Source organism: Scyliorhinus canicula, chromosome 6, assembly GCF_902713615.1.
Source record: "Scyliorhinus canicula chromosome 6, sScyCan1.1, whole genome shotgun sequence".
NCBI lineage: Eukaryota > Metazoa > Chordata > Chondrichthyes > Carcharhiniformes > Scyliorhinidae > Scyliorhinus > Scyliorhinus canicula.
This window is the reverse complement of record NC_052151.1, coordinates 168,559,922-168,578,325: the sequence shown is the minus strand read 5'-3', so window position 1 is coordinate 168,578,325 and position 18,404 is coordinate 168,559,922. Positions and strand designations below refer to the sequence as shown.

General features: G+C 41.1%; 1 protein-coding gene across 1 annotated transcript in view; it reads right to left on the bottom strand.

Annotated features, from left to right (window-relative positions):
- LOC119967641 (CUB and sushi domain-containing protein 1-like) overlaps nt 1-18,404 on the bottom strand; it is a 2,889,858-nt gene that overhangs the window by 1,446,438 nt on the left and 1,425,016 nt on the right. The gene's annotated exons all lie outside the window — the stretch shown is intronic.

The window sequence follows — 18,404 nt, the reverse complement described above, 5'->3', positions numbered from 1 at the left end:
AGGGGGACTTCCAACTATAAAACACACGAGGCATCAGCACTCCGCCTCTTTCCACTGGTGACAACTGTAGTGACAGTCAGGGTGTATATATCAGACAGCACCTTCTACACGTGGACCAGAGCTAGCCTGGTCTAGTTAGTTAGAGTTAGTATACTTAGAGTAGTAGAGAGTCAACCCACAGCCAGCTGTGTGCATTGTGATAGAAGTTCAATAAATCGTATTGGTGTATGCTTTACAGTTTATCTGCATCGTGTTGTAGTCCGTGTTACCCCAGGGTGAATAACACAACAGTTGTTAGACTTGTTTTACATGACCAGCAGCAATGGGCCTTGGAGTCTGCTGTTTCCACAGTTTGATTTCAAAATCAACACTGAACAAAGCTTTTTCCATACAAACTTTCAATTTCTTGCACTCCTGTACCAGATTTGAATATGGGCAGATATGGTCCTGCATCACATAATTCCCATCTGTAGTAGGAATTAGAAGTCACCACTCAATCTGTGAAACATCCACGGAGGAACCAGGACAAACTTAAAACAATTCCAAAACTTGCTTTGAAAGAACCTTTCTTTTCAGAACTTTCATGAGTGGTATGAGACAATAATGGAAATCAGACCATTTAAAAGGGGAGTAGTAAAATTAAAAGGGAGGAAACAGAAAAGAAGATCTGAAAGGACAGTACCCAAGAGAGAGATAGTCTGTTTATTTGCTGTAACCTGTTTTGATGCATGTTTGTAATAAAATACTTTTTTTTAAAAAGAGAAAGATAGTGAGAGGAGAACGCAGAACAAAATGTTTGAAGGACCACAGCTAATAGAGACAGTGGATAACAAAGAAAAAGATGAATGCATCAACCAAACTGGTAATGAACATAAAGGAGATTTATGGAAGATATCAAGTGAAGTAAATAAACTCAGCTGCAGTTGCAAAAGGCAGTTCAAATGGAACAGTTGGGATTGGATGAGTCTACATTGTCAATAATGTCATTCACATGGAGGTTGGCCAATTGCTTTCAATATTCATTAAGGTAACTTCAATGAAATATGGAACAGGGTAATGTTAAAGCAGAAGGAATGATCAGATGAATTAATCCCTGCAACCCCTTGGCTGAAACGTGTTGTGTTTATCATCTTCCTCTGTAATCCGTTAACCTCATTTAATTCTTCCTCCTCAGGTGATAATTCTTCTTAGTGCTGTTTCCTTTAAATACCATCTTTTCTGTCATTCCACGTTATGCAAAATGCAGCACTCTGAATAATCTGACAGCCTGTGTGTGGAGCAGATTTTTGGAAAGTTCCCAGACCTGTTTAGGCAAGGGAATGTTTGCTTCAATAGCACTGCAAATTAGGAGAAGTAATGCACTTTCAACAGGCTCAATGCAGCTTGATGTTGAGGGTGATGTTGACTTTGACAGCCACTGGCAAAGGGTAGCCATCCAGACCAGTCGGTAGCAGCTTCTGTTGCAGGAGCTCAATGATCAACCAGAAAAATGATCACACGAATAGCATGACAATTACAGCATCAAAGAGAACATTGACTTATTTAAGACTGAGATCAAATCCAGTGAATACCTTAATTGAAGTTGGTGCGTATAGAATAGCTGTACAAACATTAAGTAACTTAGCCTTCCAAAGATAAACTGGCTTATAAAATTCCACAAGGAGTGATTGATCATCTTTCTGGGACTTGTATTAAGGTCAGAGGTGTCCTGAGTATAGATATGCTGCTTGACTTCCATGGGCAATTTAAAGCAATAAGGAAGCTCATCCTTTTCAAGTGTATTCAGAAAAAAAGAGACAATTCTTCAACCACCATCTCCAATCAATTATTCTCTTGGGTAAATTATTTTCTGTGCCTGCATCTTTACAACCAGAAAGTCAAGATTAAAGTAATGCTCTGCCCTTTTAGCCTAATTGTCCCTACCTTGTTAGATGCTTTTAAAATATATCCTACATTGTGAAACAATAGCCATTCAAATATAATGGCCTTGCTTTGGGAGTTAGCATAATGAATAAAGGCTGATGTCTGAAGCTCTGCTGATTATGAGCTGAGCTTAGAACATAGAACAGTACAGCACAGAACAGGCCCTTCGGCCCTCGATGTTGTGCCGAGCAATGATCACCCCGCTTAAACCCACGTAACCCGTATCCCAACAATCCCCCCATTAACCTTACACTACGGGCAATTTTAGCATGGCCAATCCACCTAACCCGCACATCTTTGGACTGTGGGAGGAAACCGGAGCACCCGGAGGAAACCCACGCACACACGGGGAGGACGTGCAGACTCCACACAGACAGTGACCCAGCCGGGAATCGAACCTGGGACCCTGGAGCTGTGAAGCATTGATGCTAACCACCATGCTACCGTGAGGCCCCTGAGCTTCTTCGCAAAGATCCAACAGTCTCTCTTTCACACCTTTGACAACCGTAGTTTTCAAGTCTGGCAAGATGGAGATATTGTGGAACAACCACAAAAAATAATAATCAAACAATTTTTTTTAAATGATCACTGAACTTGCTATGTCAAATAAGCTTTCATAATTTCCCCCTACAAAAATCTTTGTCCTACAAAGACACCTGTGTTCGGAAATAGGCAATGCTTGATAATGGTTTCAAAAAGGCTACCTACAAATCTACGCTTTAAGGCATTTGAAAACTGAGATAAATTTAAGCTGTACAATAGAACTCACAACAATTGTGCCAAATTTGAACCTGAATAATAGAATGTAACAATGGCAGTATTGGATAGAAACCATCCAACAATAGCTTTAGATATGAACTTGCCTAATAAAATCTAACAATAACAGTACTGGCTATGAAGGTCACAATCACATCACAATAAAACTGTCAACAATGGTACTGGACACACTACTAACACAGCAATGGGGCAGTGAGGTGTGTATCAAGGCAATGAAACTCAACACTAAGATCACATGAACCCATGTGATAAAACTCAACTTGAATATTGCTAAATATGGAACTCTACAGTAGACTTAGCAATGGTGTACTACATGTGAACCGAGCATTGAGGTGGACCTCTTCCAACTAACCACAGGAGACCCAGGGACAGGTTATAAAGCTTATTCATGATTCAAGCACATAAGCCTCTGCAGGGGCGCCTTCCTCTGATACAGCTCTCACAGCTCTAAAACCACAATCACAGGAAGAGCATTCTGAAACAACTCTCTCTCTCTCTCAAGTCTCAGATACAAAGACAAACAAACAAAGAACAAAGAAATGTACAGCACAGGAACAGGACCTTTGGCCCTCCAAGTCTGCGTCGACCACGCTGCCGGTCTAAACTAAAATCTTCTAAACTTCCAGGGTCCATATCCCTCTGTTCCCATCCTATTCATGTATTTGTCAAGATGCCCTTTAAACATCACTATCATCCCTGCTTCCACCACCTCCTCCGGCAGCGCGTTCCAGGTACCCACTACCCACTGTGTAAAAAACTTACCTCGTACATCCCCTCTAAACCTTGCCCCTTGCACCTCAAACCTATGCACCCTAGTAATTGACCCCTCTAACCTGGTAAAAAGTATCTGACTATCCACTCTGTCTATGCCCCTCATAATTTTGTAGACCTCTATCAGGTCGCCCCTCGACCTCTTACGTTCCAGTGAAAACAAAGCCAGTTTATTCAGCCTCTCCTCATAGCTAATGCTCTCCATACCTGTCTTGTTGGGCAGACTGCTATGCAGTTAGTCAGTGCACAGAACATTGTTCCAAAGTTCCAGTCTTGCCCACATAGGTTACTAAACCTTCACCCAACAACTTGTTTGTAATCTTCAAATTGTCTGTTCTTCTCAAAAGTAAACAACATTGCTAGTGATTTCTGCTGATATTAGGACCGTCAGGTATAAGCATTTGACTAGCATGTGACTTTACTCTAACACAGGAATGTTAGATATATCTCCCTTTTACTAAATCTATTAAATTACCCTTACAGTCTCCCCTTTTGGCCCTTGGCCTCGTCTAAGGCAGCCAATTTCCTTTCCCTTTATGCTTCTCTTCTCACAATTAATTTCTAGCTATAATTGAAGCAGTGTTAACAGATAATTGTAATATAATTGCATATATACTTATCAAGCTCTCCATTCATACGTCTCTTTTACCTTTACTTTAATTTGGTCTTATAGTCAGTTTATCCATGTAGTATCTGTCAGTGCCTTGATCATTTAAAACATTTTTCTTACCCTTCAGGCCATATTATCGACTTCATGTAATGCTGTTTGTCAAGTTGCTGAGCAAGTCCCATTCTTCACCATGTACCCTCGTATGTTAGTTCATCCACAAGTTATAAACTGCTTCTGCGTTCTCACATTGATGCCCCAATTCCTTCTTTAATCCTCTGTTGGAATCTTTCAGTTTGCAAGTCACCTTCGCACATTTTCCTATCAGTTGGATGTAGTCCCTCATTTTTCTTTCACCAGACCTTCTGTTCAGGCAGTGCTCTTTTGTCATGCTTGTTGGAATTGCTCTGCCTTCTCCCATAAATTGTTGTTTTGCGTTTATGGAAGGTTTATCAGATCTAGAAGGATTGTGCTGTTTATTTTACCAATCAATTTTATCATCCTGAATTTCACTGTCTTTAAAAGGGTGTTCGAGAATTTTCTCAAAAGCTCAAAGGTCAAGGGGGTCTCTATCTCAAGATCTTTGTTTGTTGCTCCCTGTATCTCCAATTTCCAAAATTTCACATTATCTCATCTATACTTTCTGTGCACTAGAATGCTCACCAATGCCCAAATTTACATATTCCTTGAACTACACTTGCAGGAATTCTGGAGATACTTTTAAAAAATGTTTCCAATTAAAGGGCTGTTTAGCGTGGCCAATCCATCTACCCTGCCCATCTTTGGGTTGTGGGAGTGAGACCAACGTAGACATGGGGAGAATGTATAAACTTCACACGTACAGTGACCTGGGGCCAAGATCGAACCCGGGCCCTCAGCGCCGTGATGCAGCAGTGCTAACCACTGTGCCAATATGCCGCCCGTTCTGGAGCATAAAATACCTTTGAAACAGAATTCAAACATTCCTGTTTGATTCCAGGCAGAAACAAGTTTTGCTTGTTTGTTCTTTCCCTCAAATATGAGATAAAATATCTTTCCATAAAATATTGAGGAGCATAGATAAGGTAGTTAGTCAACATCTTTTCGCAATGGTAGTGAGTCTAGAACTGGAGGGCATAGGTTTGAGGTGAGAAGGGAGAGATACAAAAGAGATCAAAGGGGACATCTTTTCAGACAGAGTGGTGAGCATCTGGAACGAGCTGCAAGAGGCAGTGGTAGAGGCGGGTACATTTTTTTCTTTTAAAAAACAGTTAGACAGTTACATGGGCAGGGTGGGAATAGACAGATATGGGCTATATGCGGGCACGTGGGACTAGCTTAGTGATAGAAACTCGGCAGCATGAACAAGCTGGGCCGAAGGGCCTGTTTCCATACTGTAAACATGTATGACCCTATAAATTCCATTTTAAATGCTTGAAATTGCAAATCATGACCAGATATCCATCAATTCCAAATTCAAAAGCAGTCATGGTGGTTTTCTAAAGAACCTAAAGGGGTGAAAGTGGACGGACAATCTTGGCCCAATTGCGGCACAATTTTTTAAAACTCCTTTTGCTCTATTTTCTGCTATTTTGCTTCAATTTCATCTTTGTTGTCTATCCTTTTTTTCCTTTAAACCAATTTCAATTTCCAATATTTGTTACTGAATCAAAGATGTAAGAAATATTTTACGAAATGTTCTTAACCAAATCTCAACAATTTTTTTTTAACTCAAATGTTTTGGCAAGTTCAAATTGGATTGCTGCCAAATTGCAGGCTTACCTTCATATTTTTGGACCAAACTGGCCTTCACAATTCACAATTCTAAATTTGCATAGCTTAATTTCAAACTCAAGCACAATTATTTTGAATTAATTCGAGTACAGTTTGAATTTCTTTTAAACAGAAACTCACAGCAATTCAAATTAAATGATTTTTAGTTCTCTTTCCAAACTAAGTATTTGAATCTGTGATGCTTGTGAACAACACCCTGCTTCAAGAATGACTTGACTTGAATGTTCCTTCAAATGGGTAAATTAACGTGGAGTAAGGGTCGTGAGTCTTGACGGTGTATGGGTCATGGTTAACCCCACACATCAGCATTCCCTCATCACACAGGAGAGGTGGAGGAGAGGGAGACTGCCTTCAACAATATCAACTATTCTGGTTTTGGAGATAGCAGCTAGATCTGGTCGCTGAAGTCTGATTTGAATCTTAGGTTGTTTGCTTTTAGCTAAACACTGGAAGTGGTCTTCAGGGGAGACAACAACTAGTGGCTGAATTAACCGCCAAATCTCCACAACATTGTCTCACTCTCACTTGTTCTGGTATTTTCTGACTATAAATCAATATCTTGTTCCAGTCTTCAGTCTAATAGCAATAGTTTTTTCTCAGCATAATCACGTGACACCTGTTCTCAATGTTACTGGTTGCTCAGGACAGACGTGCTCTCCTGCCAACAGTCCCCTTAATTCTTTTCACTTTTTGCTCAGTTGTGAGGCACACAAATGTGCACTGAAGGCTAACCTGTTCTGGACTTTCTCCAACTCACTGTTTCCTTTCTGAAACTCTTTTGAAAACCTATCAAGGATACCAGTGAGGGCAGCACGGTGGCCTAGTGGTTAGCACAACCGCCTCACGGCGCTGAGGTCCCAGGTTCGATCCCGGCTCTGGGTCACTGTCCGTGTGAAGTTTGCACATTCTCCCCGTGTCTGCGTGGGTTTAGCCCCCACAACCCAAAAACATGTGCAGGGTAGGTGGATTGGCCACACTAAATTGCCCCTTAATTGGAAAAAATAATTGGGTAATCTAAATTTAAAAAAAAAAAGAAAAAAAAAAAAAAGGATACCAGTGTAATCTTCATCTTATTCCTCTGCAGCTCCCAGCGCATTGTTCACTCCAGGTGCCCCTGGCTCCTCTGTCAAACTGTCTATCAGTCACATTCTAGCACATGCCGAAGCCATTGTGATCCCTTGCTTTTATTGCTCTAAAATGTAAAGTTTACTACTCTAAACATCATGATGGAGCTCTCAGCTCCCCAATCAAAGTTGATGGTACTCTCCTCCTCTTTTCCTGACAGCATTCCATCAGTGCCCGTCTCTACCCAATATGTTTTTGAACCGGCACGGTTCTTACCAGCTTGTTTACATGCGGTTTCTTTTCAGGGGTTGGGCCTCCCTGCACAGCTTCAGTTACTGCCTTTCCCAATGGTAACCCACCAACGTGGCTCTGCCTGCTTAAGTTATCTAGTGGTCTGGCTCCCTGCACGGCTTTACATCCTCAATTGATACTGCCTATCCATTGTTCTCCTTTCAGATTATTTTGTTACCCGAGCGGATCGTCCTGTGACAGGTTTGGTGCACCAACAGGGTAGTCATTAAAATATGCACCCCTGTTTGCAGAGCCACTCTGATGATCAAATACAAGTATCCTGCTGACCACACCAAAGCTTTGTGGTGGACATCTTCCAACTAACCACAGCAGACCCAGAGACGGATTACAATAGTTTATTAATTACTCAAGCATGGAGGGAACTACCCCAGGGAAATCTTTGGAGGAGCAACCTCCTCTGATACATCTCTCACAGAACTAACACAACTCTAATACCATAATCACAGGGAGAGCATTCTAATATAACTCTCTCTCTCAAGTCATAAATACAGACTGCTATACACTTAGTCAGTACACAGAACATTGTTTTAAAATTCCAATCTTGCGTATATAGGTTCATTATGAGACCTTCACCCAACAGTTTGTTTGTAATCTTCTAGCTACAAACAGTCTGTTCTTTTAAAAAGTAAACAGTCTTGCTGGCAGTTCTGCTGATATTAGAACCTTGAGGTATATGCATTTGACGAGCATGTGATTTTACTCTAATGCAGGGTGTTAGGTCTATCCCCCTTTTGCAAAATCTATGAATTCAACCTTAGATTGACAAATAAAACTTAAAGTGACAGAACTGGATAGAACTGAATTCACTGAGCATCAGTAGGAGAAGTTACAACTCTGATTGAAAAAAATTGGCACAGTGGAAGATATAGTCCAGCAAAACTTGATGAATCAGTGTGTAAAATGTTCAACAGGTAATATAAAATGAAAGGAACAGATAAACACCATTTCTTAAACGTACACTCTCATGACACCTCCCCCCAAGAAAAAAAAGTAAACTATCAACTTCAAGATGGTTTCATTTTTCACCTTTTCACTTTCCTTTAAGAACAAAACAAAACACACACACATTTATAATAAGAGTCCATTTTAGTTCTGCTTTCTCCATCGAACCTGCTTCTCTTCACATTCTCTGCTCTGCTTCACATTCGTGATAAATGAAATGAAATGAAATGAAAAATCGCTTATTGTCACGAGTAGGCTTCAATGAAGTTACTGTGAAAAGGCCCTAGTTGCCACATTCCAGCGCCTGTCCGGGGAGGCTGGTACGGGAAGCATCGGCTATCATGTTTTCTCGTCCTGCCACATGTATTATTTTTAAATGAGATGGCTGGAACAATAGACTCCATTGCAACAGCCTGGCATTGTTGTTCTGGAATCATTCCAAAAAACGTCAATGGATTTTGATCAGTATATATAATTATTTCAGACAAATTGCAGGTCGCATTAATGTAAAAATGTTGCAAAGCAAACACCAAGCTTAAAATCTCCTTCTCAATCGTTGAATACTTCTTCTGGTGAGAATTAAATTTCTTTGAAAAATAACCAATAGGCCGCTCTATTCCTTCTTCACCTTCCTGCACCTATGCCCACATCATTCGCATCAACAATTTGAATGATTTTGTGTAATTTGGGGTGGGCAACACAGGAGCAGTGTTTTACACAGCCTTAAGGCAGTCAATTACCTGTTGACAGTCCGCTGTCTGCTGAAATTTGCTACGCTTCTTCAGCAAGTTCGTCAGTGGAGAGACCACACTGCTAAAATTAGACTCAAAGTTCCGGTAAAATCCACTCATGCCAAGAAATCGCATTATTTCCCTTTGTGTCGAGGGTATTGGAAACTCCCCAATAACTTTTGTTTTCACACCTCGTGGGACCATTTGACCCTGTCCGATTGTATGGCCAAGGAAAGTGACTTGGGCTTTTCCAAAGCCACTTTTGGCTAGGCTTACCACCAAACCCGCCTCCTGAAGTCGATCGAATTTCCATGCCTGACTAAAAATTACCAGATCGTCGATGTATACCGCACAATTGGATAATCCTGAAACAACTTTGTTAGTTAACCGTTGAAATGTGGCTGGGGCGTTTTTCATGCCAAATGGCATAAATTTGAATTGGTATATACCATCTGGAATTTAAAAAAGCTGAAATCTCCTTCTACCTTTCGGATAAAGGACCTGCCAGTAACCTTTAAGAAAATCCAGTTTGGAAATAAAAGCTGATTGTCCCACCTTCTCAATGCAATCCTCCAAGTGTGGGATAGGATAAGAGTCCATTCTTGTAACTGCATTAACCTTTCTATAGTCCACACACAATCGTTAGGTACCGTCTGATTTCGGTACTATCACTATGGGTGAGCTCCATTGGCTGCAACTCACTTCAATTTGCCACTTTTAAGCATACTTTCAATTTCTTTATTAACCTGTGCCAATTTTAAAGGGTTAAGTCTGGATGGATGTTGTTTAATCAGAACAGCATTTCCCACAGCTACATCATGTATAGCCATTTTAGTACTTCCCAACTTATCTCCGCAAACTTGCCCATGTGATAACAATAACTCTTTTCAGATCATTTGCTTTTTCCTCTCGAAGGGAACTCAATGATTTATCCCAACTTTTAAGAATATCCTCGTTTTTCAATTTAATTTGAGGGATATCAAATACAGAGTCATCCGGATTTGGTTCTTCACTTTGAGCTAGAATCATGAAAACCTCCTTCTTTTGCTCTCCTTCCCTTTCAAAATACCTTTTAAGCATATTCACATGACACACTTGGTGAGTTTTCCTTCTATCTGGTGTTCTTACCACATAATTCTATGAATTCAGTTAACATTTTATAAACACATAGTAAACATTTTATCAACTACCAACAAAACTACCCCCCCCCCCCACCACAGATACAATACTCTATATGTAACCCTTAATAACTTTCCTAACAATATCCATAAGCCAACCCCCCTTTTTAACAAAGCAGTAGGTATAAATTATTTACACAAGACAGTTATCTCTTTTAAATTATCAAGTGATCTGGACACCTTTAACATGCAGAGAGAGAGACAAAATGAATCTTCCTTGTCTGAATTCAGCTTTCAACTGCCAAAACCGAAAGAAAAATACAAAGCCACAAAAGGCTTCCAGCTCAAACTGAAGGTAAAAGCCAGAGACACAACCCAGCTCCCCCCACACAATGACACCAATGCAGCTATTTGATAAACAGCCATTTGTTAAGGTACACTCCCATGACATCAGTCAGGTACATATCTCCAGTCACTCACTTTCTGCGAGCATTTCCTATGATCTGAGGAGATGCACTGCCTCAACTAATCCGCAAGTATGCATTTTATTTGATGATGATGAGTGCCACCTAAAAATGGAAATCTCCCTTCATTGTGAAAATGCTGGAAAACATTGCTAAAACGTTGCTTGGTTCCGCAGAGGGCATGACCCACACTGCAAAGAACAAGCAGAAGGAGGAATGAGCAATGCCTCTGCTGCATTTAAGCAATGACAATCTTGGAACACATCTGAAGAATACTCTATGATATGCTGCTGGCTGCCTAACAATAAGGTGTCATCCATAATTACAGAGGACAATTTGAGTGCAACCTCAGTGTTGCACAGCAATAACCCTGTTCTCACCAAAATATACAATCATAAAGCTGAATTTGCAAAGATGCACACTGATGTGGTAAATTTTGCACGACAACCTCTAAGCCTACGAACATGGATAGGTGCTCTGGATACATTGGGTATCAGAGTGCATTACTCTTCAAGATTTGCATTGATCTTGGTGGACAAGGATAGAGAGCTTCCAAGAGGTAATGCAGAAGTAGACACAGTAAAGGTCACTGTAAATCAAAGCAATTCATATAAAAGCATTATCTGAGCCCCTGTTGCATGGTTTGCAGAAAAATGGTCATGCACAAGTTGATAAAACAAGAGAAATATTGTGGAGGCTGGAATTCTGAGATGAAAATGGAAAATGCTGCCAACGCTCAAGTGGATCTGGCACAATCGGTGGAGAGAAAAACACACTTCAGATCTACAAACTTGCATCAGAACCGAGAAAGGTGAGACATGCAATAGGTTTTAAGCAAATGAAAGGGGAGAGGGAGGTTGAAAGTAGGATGGAGGGTAGGAGAGATTAAAGGACAAGAGGATTGGTGATGAAAGACAAAGGGATATGGAATGAGACAAGGAACAAAAGATTTCCTCGGGAAGGTGTGAATAGTTGGATCCTGAAAAGCTGCTGCACAAAAAGAAAGGAATTCAGAGTGAAAGAAAAGAGAGAAGACAAAACAAGCCAGCAAAGATAAATGAAATAAATGGGGACCAAGGTTGCACTCTAAGTTTGTTGAACTCAGTGTGGAGTCCAGAAGGCTGTGAAATGTCATATGAAAAGATGAGGTTGTTTTTTTTTTCCTTTTTATTTTCTGGTTTACTTTTTTGTTTCTCTCTCCTTGTTTTTCAGACAGCAGCTTTTCAGATTTACTTTCTTCTCCACATTTCTTCTGTTTTTTTGTTTGTTCCAGTCCCGCTCTCTTTGATCTTGTATCATGAACCTTTTGTTATCAATTGAGAGCCATTCTGATCCATCAAATCTCTGAACAAATGCCTGGATTTCAAGGTTCTGAATTCTTGCAAGGAAGGGAAACTCTATCCCACTAACTAACCAATGAATCCAGGCTTTTCTGGTTCTTTGTCTGCAGACACTCCTGGCCATCTTCAATCTCAAATTAGTCCTATATTGAGTGCCAAAATGTTATTTTCTGAAAGAAACCTAATTTGTATTTGAATGAATTAATACTAATAGTTCCCACTCTTTCCCAAAGGCGTCTATTCCACTGATAGTTTGGTCACTCACAGGAAATACTGGAGAGAACTTTGACCTCTCCAAATGGGAGAGTGTGGGTCAGGTGAGAAGTAAAAATGTACAAAATTCTAAAAGCACCTTCAATCTTTCCATTTCCAATGGTAGGGGATGGGTCAATAAATGTGTCGGTCTTTAATACTCTTTAAAGCAGCCCTGTGCCTCCATTTTAACAAGGCTTTGATTTCAACACATGTTAACAGGGTTCCCCCATCCTTTGGAAAGCTGGCAGGTAAAGGGAGGCAAGAAGGGCTTGATCGATAGCAGCCTTTCCAGTGTTGCTTATGGTTCAGGAGGAGCAAGCATGTTTCCTTCAGGCCCAACACGATAATCTGTAAATGCACCACCCTCCAACTCCAAGATCTTCCCCAACACCTCTGTGCCTCTCTGCACACAATATTCCCCAAACCATGCTCCACTCATCCCCATGACGCCTTTCCCAACCCAGTTTCACCATCTGTCTGCCTACAACCACATTCTGACACACTTCCCCTGATTACTTCCCAACACCCATGTCCTACCCCTTTCCCTGTCAGCTCTACTTCCAACCCCAGCCCAACCCATTCCACCCTGCATCTTATCCTCCTCTAAACATGCTCTACACACTACCCCGCCTGTCACTGTAATTGCTCCCTCTACCATTCCTAAACCTACCTGCTTCTGGAACCCCCACAGCTTTCCATTTCAAGCAGCTAAGTCTGTCAATGAAGCTGGTAGAAACCTGGAGAAAATAATTGAAGATGAAATTCAACAGGGAAACCCGCACATCTGGACTTTTCAATCATATCTCCTCCCTCCCTCACACCCAAACTGTGTCAAGTAAATAGCGGGGCTCATTGGTTGTGCAGATTAGTTTTAAATCTACCTCCCCCCCCCCCCCCCCCCCCCCACCACCACACACAAACACACCGCCAACCCCTTTCAGGCATAGACTGTGTCCTTTGCTTCCACTGTTCTTAATTAAGAATCATACCATGAGAATAGAGGATGCCTAGATTAACATCACACACTACCTGCTCATTCAGTTATCAATATCCCTTTGCATTTCTATGTGGATGGCTTGATCAGATAGAGGTTGTATTTCCAAAAGGTGATGCGGTGCATCCTTGTGAAATTATCACAAAAAAAAGAAACTTTGTTGAATGGACTTCCAGTTCGCCAGCCCACCTCAATGTTTTTATATTCCGCAGGTTTAGTAAACTTTGTGAGTGGGACCACACCTCAGACCCAGGCAGAATGAGCTACAGATTATGAAATTCTTGCCCAATCCTTTCTGGCCAAAATACAGAGACTTGCTTTAAATGCCAATATGGGTTCAGCTGGTTTGGTCTTTGCAAATCCTTTTTCCAAATGAGCTATTTGTTTGTTTATGATAAATTCCTATATGTTAGTTTGAAAAAAGGCAGAGCGCCCCTACATTCCAAATGATTCAATAAGTAGCAAGCAGTATGGCACAAAATTCTGAGGCCAATCTCTCCCCTGCCATCAATACTCAATTTTGGTAAGCATGTTTATTCGAGTACAGAAATTGTTCATGAAAAATCAAATGTCTGCTTATATCTGTGAAGTATATGATCTGAAGCTCTAAGTTTCCTTTTACATGTAAAATTATACTTAGATCTCCTGGAAACTATGCAGAAGTAAGGTGGTAGTGGAAGAGATTCAGTTGGGTGAGAAGGCATGGTGGAATCAGGAGGAGATTGCAAGGATTATTGGAGAAGATCGTGAGCACACATGTCAAAAATTGGATGGAGGGAGGGCAGCAGGAGGAGATTGAAGATATTGGAGAAGAAGCTATCTAATTACGGGGTTTGAAACAGGGAACTTAACAAGATGATTTGGTGGGACAGTGAAAACACAGCTGTTCCTCGCCCACAAGTAGTAGTGGAAAATCAATTGCCTCCTGCCTCCATGAGTTCTTGTCTCCCTTTAGCTTTCAAGTTTCCTAGGCTTCGGAAACCCAATGACAAGCATCAAAGTTGGAAGAGAAATAAAAACTGAGGCAGGGAGGCTCTTTAAATTAGAAATGGGCTCAAATGAGATTTGTTATTCTTAAACTTTCCACATGACTCACTTTCACAACAAAGTCAGCAGGAGCGTCACGATGACAGATCAAAACAGTGTCTGGGCATGCTCGTGTTGGATTAAATTGGATCAAACAGCTGAAATGGTTATGTCTGACATTACAAAAAGTTGTGAAAAATTAAATTGAATCCATGGACCCGCACAAAACCTTATAGCAACACCTGCTTTACAGAACACCTGCAAAGAACAAATATCACATCAACACAATAAGTAGCTGGAGAACTCCTCCAAAGATCATTAACTGAATGGAAATCAATCATCACAGGGCAGCCATGATCGCCTCAATGACAGTGATTTGCCGCAGGGACTGAGCAAACCCTTATCCTCAACATTTGATAAAGATTGAACATAATCCAGCAGGATATTGAATGTTCTATTTGTGCAATGGTTGCTTTCTGCAAGAGTAACAGAGAAACATTTGTCAAGAAGGGCAAATAGTCTCTGCTGACTGTTGCAAAAAAAAACCTGACAGACTCAAAAACCAGCAACTGAAGTTGTGATTTGTGGAAAACTATTCAACCAATTGAAGAAATTATATTCCTTAAGATAGTGCACCGATAGTGGCAAGAAAATAAATTGAAATCAAATGATAATGAGTGGAATTTTCCAGCCCTATCCACATGTTCCAGTCCCGCCAAAAGCGATTTCCCATGGCGGGGTTCCCTGGCGGCGGGACCGATGAGCCATGCAAAATGCAGTAGACCTCGGCAGGAATGGGAGATCCTGCCAGTGACCAATGGCAAGCTGCCTCCATGGCCAGAAAACATGGTCCGGAGGGAATCTCGTCCAATGTTTAATGGCACAAAGTAGAAGTGTCGGCCATGGTTTCGCTGAAAGTACAGTTGCCTTGAGACAAAGACTGTGGGTTCAAGTTCCACTCCTGTGACTTGAGCACCAAAAACAGAATGAGGCTGGGACATTGGCGGATTATTAAGGGATGCTGCAATGTTGGAATTGTCATCTTTTGGATCTTAAACCAAGGTTCCACCTGATCCTTGGCACTATTTTGAAGTTCTCCATGGTATCCTGACTAATGCTTATATCTCAATCAATGACAGGAATTCTCTGGCCGTTGGAATTCTCTATTCCTGCCGGCAGCGCCCCTCCGCCCGTGGGTTTCCCGGAGGTGTAGGGTGGCTTCAATTGGGAATCCCATTGACAAGTGGCGGGGAGAATCCAGCCGCCAGCAAAGGGCATGTTGCTGGGATACACAAAAAAATGACTAAGTGTCATTTTGGGCAGGTTTGGCGGGGTCATTCCCATTGGGTGCATTTTTGAGCTTGGGGAGTTTCTCCCTGGAAAATCCCACACTTAAGGTGCGATTTAACAGGAATGAAACAGAGTGACATGGTGAATTCTCCATGGCAACACCTCTACCAATCAGAGTCTACTTGCCAACCATTCAGCACTCTCTTCTCATACAGTGTAAATTGTTATTTTCCCCTTACATCGATATTCTTGCTAAGTGTTCTGACGAGTGTAAGACAAAAAACTTCGACATGTAAGTGTCTCTTGCTTTTGGAGCAATAATCTCAACCTGAAGCAGTCAGATTGGCATAGTTAAAATTGTGGAAGGAATCACAAGGATTGTAGATGGAAGATCCAGCTCTCTTTTTGACCGCATGCCTTTGATTGCTTAATCTTTCCTTGCTGCCTCCCCTCCGTCATCATATCTCTGTGGGGCAGTCCTTGTATGACTCCACACCGAAATAGCCAAACATTGCTTACAGAGTGTCTGCTCTGCAGGGAGTGTGGGATCACTTAAATTGGCCATCAATCTGTCCCTGTGACGTTAATGTTCTGGTGCATTAGTCACCCAAGAGGCTTTCATTTCTTTTGCCCGGTTTGTTATGTATTAATGCTAATTGAGAAACCAATTTAATTCTTGCAAGTACTTTAAGAAGTGTGGAATATACATCAACCTGTAATGCAGCATCAGTGGGGGGCAAACTCGCAGAGTTGAAAGTAAATAGCCTTGGTGGTGTGGGTTTGAAGTCTCTGTTCAGGGTTGAGTTATGAAAGTTCCGGTTCAATTTCAGAGGAATGTTAGGGAGAGTAATAGAATCTGTGTCCAGGAGGCAAAGTCTGTGATTGGAGCCAAAGTCAATGGTTTGTTTTTTTATGATTTTGTGGCTGGTCCAGAATTAGGTGTCAGAAAGCAAAACAACAGCATGTAATCCATCAAATAATTATTTTCCCCAAAGAGCACTGGGGCAAAGTCGTATATTTTTAAGGCGGAGTTGCTAAATTCTTGATTGACAAGGGAGTCATAGGTTATTCGGATCAAACAGGGAAGTAGAGTTAAGGCCACAATCATATTAGCCATGATCGTATCAATGGTCGCACAAACTCGAGGAACCAAATGGCCTACTTATGCTCTGAATTTGTATGTAATGGGACAAGAGATGTTCTGGAAATTAAGAAGTACTGAGTGTCATCAGTTTACATGTGAATGCTGACCTAGTGCTTGCGGCTGATGCTGCCAAGAAGTAATAATTTAGGAGAGAGGAGATTGACCCTCGAAAGATTCAAGAAGCAACAGTGTAAGAAAGAAAAGGAACTCTTCTTGGAAATGTGCAAGCAATGTTTGGCTATTTCGGTGTGGATTCATATAAGGACTGCCCCACAGAGATATGATGACGGATGGGTGGCAGCAAGGAAAGATTAAGCAATCAAACAAAAGATTCTTGGTACTTTTCAGAGCAGAGCGGTGTGAGTTTGTCTGGTGTCCTGGCCAACATTTATCATTCAGTCAACATCATCAAAACAACTTATCCAGTCAATTATTTCATTGCTGTGCACAGACTGACTGCTGCATTACCCTACTTTACAACAGTGACTGCACTTCAGAAGTACTGAATTTGTTATAGAGTGCTTTCTATAGAGAGCCCCCCGAGGTCATGGAATAGATAAATGCAAGCTCCTTCTAACTCTAATGAAAGGTCAAGCTAATTTATATGCTTGCCATTCAAAAGTTCAGCGTTTTTGTCACACACAAATTCCCAATCCTTAATTTAAATGATCAGAGCGTAAAAGACACAACTGAATTTCCTGCATGCAGGCACAGATCCCCAGCAGAACTGCCATGCTGGGGAAAATGTCTCCCAGCATCTCAGCTTTCATGAATTCAGTTATTCACAAGTGAAACACCTTGCAGCTTACGACTTGCAATTTTTACCTGTGGGTAACAATCTGGACAAATTACTTTTCCCGTTCAAAGCAGCCTATTTTTTTCCTTGTGCACCTTTGGTACAATGGCCGTTCTGAATTTCATCATGAAATGCTCTTCTCCCCAAGTATTGGGGCTGCCTATACACTCCCACTCTTTGCTGATCTTTTAGCATTTTATGCTCTTTTTCAAGTTTTTGCTATTTTAATGTGAATTATCGGCAAATACTTGCACAAAGAGTCAATACAAACTGGGTACCTTTAACCAAACTTTAATCACCAGGTGGGAAAAATATTGGGATCAGATTGAATTTTGCTGCCCAGTTCAAACTAATTGGGTGTAAAACCAATGTTGTGACCAATCTTGTCAATCTCCAATGGATAGGTTTGTGTTCCCATCGCCCCCTTTAGATCCGGTTGAAGCAACTAAGTCAGGAAACGGTGAATATTCTTTGTTCCCCTGTGATACTTGCATTCTCCCCAAAAGAATAGAAACAGGGAAGAGAAAACACTTTTTCAAGTCCAGTTCGTGCTCACACATGAAATTCTGACAAACTGAAGGGCTGCCAGCAGCATAAAGGTCAAATGTGAACTGAATCCCCACTCTCAACCGAACACGTTCGCCAAATCGCCTTTAGTTCAGCTCTATGGATGTATGTCGAGGATCAGTCAATGCACTTGTAATTGGTAAATGTAACCTTGGGGTAAATTCACCTATATTAGAATCCAGCTGTGCTAACACATTGCGATCACCACGTTAGATTGCAATGACAATTTGAATTAAAATTCAACTGTATCTCATGGATACAGCTTTTGTACAAGGAACATAAAGATCAAATGATAGGCAAATCAATATGAAAAAAACAGCTATTTATTTTGTTTACAAGGCTGCTCTGGGCTGTTACTGCAACTCCTACAAGAAGCCTTTTGTCAGAATGTATTCAACAACGTCTTAAAAATGTTCACAATGCTTCGCCCACTTTGCCAAGTTTCTGCTTTCACGGTCTGCTCATTCTCACAAGCTAATTCTCTCAGGTTTTTAGATCCACTTAAAGGC